The sequence below is a fragment of the Leptonychotes weddellii genome, chromosome 13 (genome assembly GCF_054177405.1).
Source record: "Leptonychotes weddellii isolate Sample4059 chromosome 13, ASM5417740v2, whole genome shotgun sequence".
In the NCBI taxonomy this organism is placed as follows: Eukaryota; Metazoa; Chordata; class Mammalia; order Carnivora; family Phocidae; genus Leptonychotes; species Leptonychotes weddellii.
Genome location: NC_138381.1, coordinates 2001780 through 2012190, shown reverse-complemented (window position 1 = coordinate 2012190; position 10411 = coordinate 2001780). Strand labels below are relative to the sequence as shown.

The following is a 10411-nucleotide window of genomic DNA, read 5'->3' as shown; positions in this document are numbered from 1 at the left end:
GTCCCAAGAGCTACGACTGGGATGTGTTGGCCGCCACAGCCATCTGGGATGAGCTGCTTTACACCCACCATGTCTTCAAATTCATCCACATTAAACGCCCCACTTCTTGGAGATGTGGATCTAGGGGGCAACGGAAGGAATGGCATCAGGAAGGCTGGACACTGGGGCAAGGAAAGGCAGGATGAGAGCACAGCTCAGTTTCTGGCTCCCAGGGAACTTGAACTTGGCCTTGTGTAGAGCCTCAGTCACATGCTCCTTGTTCTGCAGCTTGGTACAGATGGACATGATGACTTGGCCAATGTGGACCCTGGCTACTGTGCCCTGGGGCTTTCCAGAGACACCCCACATACCTGTCTATACCTGTCGACAGCCCAGACCAGGGATGGCATGAGGTCAGACATGAATGTCTAGTGGAAAGGGCTGTCTCCAAGGTCCCTTAAGGCCACCTATAGAGTCAACGGGCTGCAGATAGCACCAAGGGGGCCACTGTCTGCCACCACGGCTCACTGGGCCCCCATAGGGAAGGGCTTGACTGCTTGCAAAGTGTGAACATTCTTAAAGTGGGCAGTCTGGCTCTCCTTGCTTCTTCCTCACAAACTGAGGCAAAAACAGTTGGTTAATTTTTATCAGTTTTTAAGGTTGTTCCCTAAATACTTTGAAAATATCAAAAATACCAGTGGTGCTTGGGATATAACAAATCCTACATGAATTTGAGCAGGTTTTACACTTTAATGACATTGGGTGATGTAATGCTTGCCATTACTCTCATGTTTAATATTTTCCTTCATTGAATAAGGGAAGTAGTAGTTTCAGTCCAGAAAAAGCAATGTATTTCTATGTCATCAAGATCTTTAAAAAGCACTCTTAAAAAACAAAAACAAAAACAAATGAAGTGTGAATTTTCAGCAAAAGTACCACACAACTTAATGAAATGTATTTTATTAGCTCTTCACTGGGTGAGAAATAACTGCCATTTTGTGCAAGCTCATTAAGAGAAGTGGAGATTGCACTCAGCCTCACATTCGAGTGGGTCTCGAGGGGAACTGACAATAATGTGTCGCCTTTATGGACTTCCAAGCACCAGCCTCTAAACAATAATGCATCTTGCAGTTGGGGTTGAACTGGCTTCTTTCTAGAAACTGTCAAAGAAGTTGTGTTGATGATTTTGTCTGCAGGTAGGGATACATCCCATTCGGTGTTAAAAACAAGGCATGACCCACTAGAGACTCCCTTGATTGGCCTTACTGTACTACTTACTAGTTATTGTTATTGTTTTTGAAATTTTACTTAACTCTTTCGAACCCAGTGTCCACCTCCAAAATAGGGATGTTATTAATAGAATGTTGCTGCAAAGTTCAGAGGGCAGACTCCAAGATCCCTGGATTTACAACTCCATGCTGAGATTCCTCCCAGGGCTTTGCTGTCCCTGGCAGAGCTTCTTCCTTCCCTGCTGTCTTCATATTTGTGTTAGGATGTGAGGAAAAGACCAGTAAAAGTAAGTGACTGTGCCCAGTTCATGAATTCTCATCCATGTAACTGGCTTTAGGGTTACTTGTGGTTGTAGAGAGCAAGATGGAGTCATGGGGTCAAGCAGTGATGTCAGCAGCCAAGACCAGGTATGGTGGACACCAGGCAGGCTGGAGATACCAGGAACTGATAAACTGCAAAGCCAAGAGAGCCTGGAAGAACCAGGGGCTGTCATCACTGGAACCAGAGGAACCCAGCAAAGACCCAAGGCTGGTTAAACCCCTTGAAAAAGGGAGGAGTTCTGCAGCAAACTGTCAGACTCTGCAGAGCTGCCCCTCCCACGTCTGACCACCCGTGGAAGGCAGCTGCCCCCAGGGCTCTGCTGGGATCTCTGCACAGAGCAGAGATGCTGCATGGCTTGAATGTAGTAGACAGTCAGCGTGGAGAACTGAGGCCTCACCTCAGAGGTATGCTCTAGGACTGACTGCTTGGCTTGTTAACTTTCTACTCCTTGTCATATCTTGTTTGTTGTGTGACTTTGTCTTGTGCTTTGCTTTGTGTGATGTGTAGGAAGCCACATTAAATGCACAGTGAAATGTCATTGAGTTTGGGATCCTGAACCTGCTTTACAATTGTGTTAAGTTTGCTTTATGACCTAATAAGGCTGACATGATGGAAAGACACAACTCATGTGTGCGCCTTTGTAGCGTGCTCATGACCCGGATGGTACTCGGGCTCCGTTCCCTCCCTCGGCATACAAGTCCGTTGCCAAGGGGGGCAGTCCTTCAGAACATCGAGCTCTCAACAGAGCAACCATTTAAAACCAAATATATTAAATACATTAAATTTTATTATGTAAATTATTTCATCATCTACATCTTGAAGCATAGTATTAAGATTTATTTGTTGAAAGAATAAAAGAATGGATTCTAGTGAACTTTGTATAACATTCTTTTTAAAGTCATGTTTTTGAGGAAATCATGTTTTTTTTTTTTACATGGATGAAATATGGTATTATTTTTCATTCTTTCTGACCATTAGTCATTATGTATGTATGTCTTGTTTTACTTAACATATATGCTCCTAATTATTTTTCTTTTCAAATAGTAATTTTTGATATTATAGTTTCCATTTTCTGTGAATTTACCATCTTGAATCAGTTGTTAGAGTATTGCTCTGAATGACAAAAAATCCACATCAAAATATTATCATGGAATAAAATGGTCCATACAAAAACTAATCAACAAACTCTTTTCAAGTTTCTTTTTGGTTTAACCAAAGAAACCTTTCTGTAGTAAATAGTAACTGCCTGCAAAACTGACTCCCCAAAATAATTAAATATGGTGAGATCACGTGTGCCAGGGCACCTGGTGTGGACTCTGGTACTCTCACAGATTCCAACTGGGAACTTGCTCCCTGCTTTGGGGCTGCCAGCTACCTGAGGCTGGGCTGGCCACACATCACTGTCCCCACCTGATCTGCAGAGCTTCCCACCTTGCAGTGGTAGCCAGGATGAGATAGGCTAATGTATGGAAAGCACTTGGAATTGTTCTTGGAGCACTGAAAGGATGCAGAAAATACTAATTAGATGATGATGATGACCATGATAATGATGGTGATGAAGATGATGGTGATGATGATGGTGATGATGATGATGGTGATGATGATGGTGATGGTGATGATGATGATGATGGTGATGATGGTGACGATAGTGATGATGGTGATGATGATGATGGTGATGATGGTGATGATGATGATGATGGTGATGATGATGATGATGATGGTGATGATGGTGACGATGGTGATGATGGTGATGATGATGATGGTGATGATGGTGATGATGGTGATGATGATGATGATGGTGATGATGATGATGATGGTGATGATGATGACGATGATGATGATGATGATGGTGATGATGATGACGATTATGATGGTGATGATGATGATGATGGTGATGACAATGATGGTGACATACCAGGCCTCTGAGACAAGTTGCCCAAAATTGTTGCTTGTAGTACTTTCTAAAGACCACTGATCTCTATCCTTGATAATGCCTGAAACTCATTAATCTGTGGGAAAAATACATTTGTGACTTCCTACATGGACCTCGGATGTCATAATAAAGGTGACAAACTGGTCATGGGGAGATAGGAAATTTTCTGAGGTCACCAACAAGCATGGGGGGACTGTCACTCTGAACCAATCCTCTCACTACATTCTGCTGTGCTCTAAATATTACTTCATCTTCTATGTTTTTATAATGATGTGAACTGCTGCTCTCCTGCCCTTCATCGTGGTGCGGCCCATTCTGCCCTCACCCACGAGGCGGCTTAACACTAGGCCCCTGCCTGCTCTGCTCCCATCTTCCGAAGAAGACTGACTCTCCCAAGCTCAAGGCTCCTTCTGCACCATCTCTTCTCCTCTCTGATCTGTCGGGCCTATTTGTTTCCTTTCTCTCTTGTATGCTCAACTCCCCTTTCCCTGAGTCCTTTCCCTCATTAGAAACACACCAGAGTGTCCTTAACCACTCACACCCTGTGTCAGATACCTCTCTTTCCTGAATCCCTTTCTTTACGAGCGCACTCAGGCTTCTTGACGGACAAGGTGACAGTGAGCACCTCTTCTTTCTACATCATTCATCTTCCAACTTCATGTCTTTGGCCTTGGTCCTCTTCACTGCAGCACTTCTGCCGAGACCTCCCTCAAGCAGACCTCTCTAACCACTGAATCCAATGGACTTGGTTATTGCCCTTTCTAAGCCCATGACACCAGGCTATTCTGCATATCTTCTCATGTTTCTGATTATCTTGTAAATTTTCTCTTGCTGGTTCATATTTGTGTGAATGCCCCTTAGATAATGATATTGCCTAGGATAATCTTCTGTGTTCTTTTTTTTGTCTAAATGTTCTCTTGGAGTGATATCAGTCACTGTAATCTATATGTTGGTTACTGTCAAAAACATCTCTAGCATCCATCTATCTTCTGTCCTCAGTATTTGCATATGAAAATGGGTTTAATTGCATGCCTGCTAAGTCTGGTTTGATGGCCATGCATCATAGTCTTGATATCATCATACCATCTTTCCTCTGAGGTCACTGTGCTCCCTGTTCATAGTTCTCACTGTAAGACCTTCTTTAAATAGATATTAATACCATCACCTAATTTGTGATTTTAATCAGCTCAGATTTCTGCATTTAGGTCACTTTTGTTTAGTTAAATCAAACTATTCTGAGTTCAGTTTTCTTGGTATAAATGGTTAAAGCTTTTTCCCAAATATTTTTGTTTAAGCATGGATTTTTAACTGATTTTCCAAAAGACACAGATGAGTGAGGATCCACAGAAAGTACCTCATAATCCTAAATTAAACACCATTCACTGTAAAGAAGACTAGCCAGGATTAAGGATGGTCCTGAGTAAGACAGATTGGTCTATTGGGAGACTGAACAAGCAAATCTGACTTCATTATACAACATGAAACTCCAGAAACACACTGAAAATTCTAGTAAAGATTTAGAAGTTTGACATTATGCAAAAAAAAAAAAAAGAGCAATGTTTTGTGGTTTCCAGTGTACAAGTCTTTCACCTCCTTTGTTACATTTATTCCTAAACATGTAATTCCTTTTGATATAATAAATAAACTTGCTTTCTTAATTTCCTCTTTGACTTGGTTATCCTTAGTGTGTAGAAACAATTGGTTTTTGTGTGTTGCTTTGTATCCTGCCACTTTATGGATCCTGTTCAATGGTTTTAACAGATTTCTCTGTGTGGTTTTATACGTGTAAGATCATGCCATCTGTGAACAGAAATAATTTTACTTCTTCCTTTCTGATTTCGATGGCTTTTATTTCTTTCTCTGTGTCATTGCTCTGTACTTTCTAGTACTCTGCTGTTATTAAGACCAGGATGCATGAAACTCAGAAATATAAATACCATGGGGATCATGTTCCTTGGGGGGCCATGTCATTCAATCCTGTGGGTACCACACTCTGTACGGTCTCATCTCGGATGAGTTTCAAAGGGACAGAATTCAGAAATTTTTATGCATTCTTTTTCATGGAAAACCACAATTTATTTATGCACTTCAAACTTAAGGCCTCAGTTTGAATAAAGTCATTTTTTCCTTATTTACTTTCAAAAGAATGAGATCACCAACAGTTTCCTAAAACTCAGAGAGCTTCCTGTGGGTCTCTCTGTTGGGGCCTTCAGTGCAGCCTGAGGGTAGAGGCCATGGAGGGTCCCAGTGGGAGAGGAGTCAATGGCATCCACCCGGGGATGTTGACCACTATGCAGTTTCTAAGGAGCTTGGCCTTTAGACCTCCATCAATGGAAAGTCACGAGAATGTTCCATCTAATCGGAGCTGTGTTCTAGGAAGATGTCTCATTCAGCAGTAAAAAGAGTGAATTTGTGCAGACCAGACCAAGGTGATTGGATTCATCTGAAGGTGATTTTCTGAACATCCTCCATGTACTTCTTACGTTTGTTCTTCCCTTCCCTCCTTTATTCTTCCTTCACTTTTGCAAACAGTTTTATCCTTGTGGTTTTATTCCTTCTCTCCTGCCTTTGCTTTAATCCACCAAAAACACCACCCATTGTCAATGACAGTTGACACCACGGAAGCAAGGCTGGTCTTGGGCGAGGACCACTGCTCTTGATTGGACCCGAGAACCCTTCCAGAATGGTAGTGAAAGTAGGAAGGCGTGGACATGGCTAATAAAAGTAAAGCCCAATGATAAATGTGAGAATTAAAAGTGTAATTTTTTCTTACAAAAGAATGTCTTTATTTTTAATATTAATCTAAAAACATCATTGGAAAACACGTGGTTGAATTACTTCATGAAAACTCTCAGCTAAAATAAAGTATAATAAAACTGATTGATTTTAATCTTAAACCTCAAACAATACGTATTTTTTTTTAAAGATTTTATTTATTTGTTTGACAGAGAGAGACACAGCGAGAGAGGGAACACAAGCGGGGGAGTGGGAGAGGGAGAAGCAGGCTTCCCGCAGAGCAGGGAGCCCGATGCGGGGCTCGATCCCAGGACCCTGGGATCATGACCTGAGCTGAAGGCAGACGCTTAATGACTGAGCCACCCAGGCGCCCCTCAAACAATAAGTATTAAACAAAATAACTGTGAAATGCCAAGTTGCGATAATAAGCATATAGCCTGAACCACATTTGGGTTACTGTCTACCATGCCTGGTTGTAAGTCAACAACTTGGGAGCAAAAACTCTCTATTTGTTTTCTGTCATCTGAAAGTGAATGTGTTTGCTTCATGGCTTTATCCCTACTCAATGTGGAAAACACACACCTATTGATTTATTCATCCAGTTTTCCATTAGAATGCAAAATTAGCATGGGTTTCCTGTTTACTCTTTGTTGGTGAGGATTGGGGGATGAATTGGTGGCAGGCTGGCCATGTGGTCCTAGGTCCCTGTGGACAGTGAGAAGAGAGTGCATAAGCACGTGCACTGACCCCCTCCATTTTGGAAAAATCCCTGCTGCTTGAGATGAATTGGAACAGGAGCAAAAACACCCACTTGGGAACAATAGTTCCAAGCAGTCAATATGGAAAATATAACACAAAATGCCACTGTCTGTTTTTTTTATTTTTATTTTTATTTATTTATTTGAGAGAGAAAGAGCATGCACGAGCAGGGGGAGCAGAGGGAGAGGGAGAAGCAGACTCCCCGCTGAGCAGGGAGCCCAATGGGGGCTCGATCCCAGGACCCTGAGATCATGACCTGAGCCGAAGGCAGACGCTTAACCGACTGAGCCACCCAGGTGCCCCAAAACTGGTTTTTTGTTTTTTTTTTTAAAGATTTTATTTATTTGAGAGAGAGAATGAGAGAGAGAGAGCATGAGAGCGGGGAGGGTCCGAGGGAGAAGCAGACTCCCTGCTGAGCAGGGAGCCCGATGCGGGACTCGATCCCGGGACTCCAGGATCATGATCTGAGCCGAAGGCAAGTCGCTTAACCAACTGAGCCACCCAGGCGCCCCCCCAAAACTGGTTTTAACTGCAAAGAGTCTGGTCCTGCAGACAGACCAACAGATGTGTGTGTTTCTTTCACCTCTCACTTCCTGTGTAACCACGAAGATTTTACTTGGCTTCTTTCCCTGTCAACGTGCTCGGCTATAGAACGTGGCTGGCAATACTGGCCCTGTCCGGCTACACTGTGGACCCTGCTAACAAACAGAAGGCATGTGTCACATGCAAAGTGCTGTGTATACTCCTGTAAAAATACAAAATGCGTTAAATATGCTTAAAATATGTGGGCTTTTCCCTCTATCTGGAAAGGAAGTGAGGTATTAGAAGGATGTGTGAAGAAGCACTTTGCTCCCGCCTGAGATAGATTTGCCAGACTTAGAGGTAAAAACACGATACCCTGTTAAATTTGAATTTCAGTAAACAATGATTATTATTACTTTTTTAGTATAAGTGTGTCCATGCTGTACTGGGCAGGTACTTATACTAAAAATTGTTCATTGCTTTTCTGAGATTCAACTTTAACTGGGTGTTTTGTACCTTCTCTGACAACCCTAGTAGGGGATTGTATTGAAAGATTGTTTTTATTGGGTTTTTTGGACTATTCTGAGGTCTGATTCTTTTCTCAACAATATCCTGCTGTGTTGGGCAAGGGAGTGGCGGCGCTACAAAAAAAAAAAAAAAAAAAAGAACTGATTCATGGCCTGAGCATAATGTGTATCTGGCTTTCAGATAATTCTTGTTCCTCATTTATAAAATGAAGATACCACCTACCATACAGGGTTGTATATTATTATGCTTAAATAAGTTAACTGATATAACAGGCTTGAAAAAGTGCCTGGCATGTAATAAGTCTTCAAAATGATAGTTACCACCATATTTAACCTAATTCAGTATATTGACTTTTTTTGTCATTTTAAGATTCTTAAAATTTGGAAGTTTCTTTCAACTATTGGCAATTGGGTATCCCTGCTGGCCTGGTTGGTTTGCCGATCCTAGCTGTTCATCATGTCATGACTTCAACTGGGTTATGTGCATTATTTGGAAAAAAAAAATGTTTCACTCCTTAGGAGGAGAGAATTCAGGCATAGCAGGGAATCTACAAGAAATACAAAAAGAGAAGTCTTTCTCTTAGGAAGAAATTCTTCTAGGCTCAAGGAAAGGTGAGGCTTTCACAGATAAAAGTCATCTGAACATCTGAGTAAGGTATGTTAGTTCTTGATGTGTTTTCACGAACACAAACATGAAAACAGTATTTTGACAAGATAATATGCACACCAATGTTCATCTCAGCAATATTCATAATAGCCAAGATATGGAACCAACCCAGATGCCCATCAATGGATGAATGGATAAAAAAGACATGGTCCAAATACACTGTGGAATATTACTCAGCCATGAGAAAGAAGGATATCCTGTAATTCGTGACAACACGGATGGACTTTGAGCACATGGTGCCAAGAAAGAGAAGTCAGACAGAGAAAGACCAGTAGTGCCTGGTATTACTTACATGTGGAATCTAAAATGTCAAACCTGTAAAAAGTGAGAGAAAGAGAAATGGTAATCACCAGGGAATGGAGCGTGGGGGGATAAGATGGATGGTATTAAGGGTACGAACTTGTAATAAGTAGTAAATAAGCCATAGACATCTAATGCACAGCATGATGAATATTGACAATAATATTGGACTACAATGACGTTATGTGTTAAATATTGTTCCAATGGCAACCACAACACAATATGTAAATACATCAAAGTAACACACCACACACCTTAAATTTACAAAATGAAACATGTCTAATTTGTCAAGTAAAAAAAAGTGGAGTCTTCTACCATGACTAGACAGCCACCTCTTGAAGCAAGACAGCATTTATATCTTATATGTTTATATTATATTCATATGAAATGTATGTATAACACATATATTTAGATTCCACATGTAAGACAGTACAATATTTCTCTTGTTTGACTTATTCCACTTAGCATAATGCCTTTGAGATCCATTCAGGTTGTTGCAAATGGCAAGATTTCATTCTTATTTATATGTATGTGTCTACACCAATTTATGTATCCATTTGTCCATTGATGAACACTTAGGTTTTTTCCACATCTTGGTTATTGTAAATAATGCTGCATGAACATGAGGGTGTGTGTATCTTTTTGAATTAGTGTTTCTGCTTTATTTGGTTGAATACTTAGAAGTGGAATTGCTGGATCTTATGGTAATTTTATTCTTAATTTTTTGAGGAAACCCCATACTTTGTACCATAGTAGCTGCATCAATTTACATTCTCATTTACAATGCACAAGAATGCCCTTTTCTTCACATCCATGTTGGCATTGTTGGCACTTGTTATTTCCTGTCTTTTTGACAATCGCCATTCTAACAGGTATAAGGTGATATCTCATTGTGGTTTTGATTTGCATTTCCCTTGTGATGAGTGGTGTTGAACATCTTTTCAGGTACTTGTTGGCCATCTGTATGTCTTCTTTGGGAAGATGTCTATTCAGATATTCTGCCCATTTTCAAATTAGATTTTTTTTGCTATCAATTTGTATGAGTTCTTTATATATTTTGGATATTAGCCCCTGGTCAGATATATGATTTGCAGGGGGGTTTTTTTCCCATTAATAAGTCGGTTTTTCATTTTGGTGATGGTTCCTTTACTGTACAGAAGTTTTTTAGTTTTGTGTCATCCCACTTTTTTATTTTTGCTTTTGTTGATTTGTTTTTGGTGTCAGATTAAAAAAATCATCGCCAAGACCAGTGTTGGAGCTTACCACCTGTTTTCTTTTAGGAGTTTTATAGTTTCAAGTCCTCTGTTCAAATCCGTTTTGAATTAATTTTTATGTATAGTGTCAGAGAGTGGTCCAGTTTCATTCTTTTGCATGTTGCTGTCCAGTTTTCTCAACACCATTTATTGAAGTGACTCTCCTCTCCCCATTGTATATTCT

General features: G+C 40.7%; 1 pseudogene; it reads right to left on the bottom strand.

Moving 5' to 3' along the window:
- Positions 1-418: 418 nt before the first annotated feature.
- On the bottom strand, positions 419-542 carry LOC115936922 (small nucleolar RNA SNORA70; annotated as a pseudogene).
- Between the last annotated feature and the right edge of the window lie 9869 nt (positions 543-10411).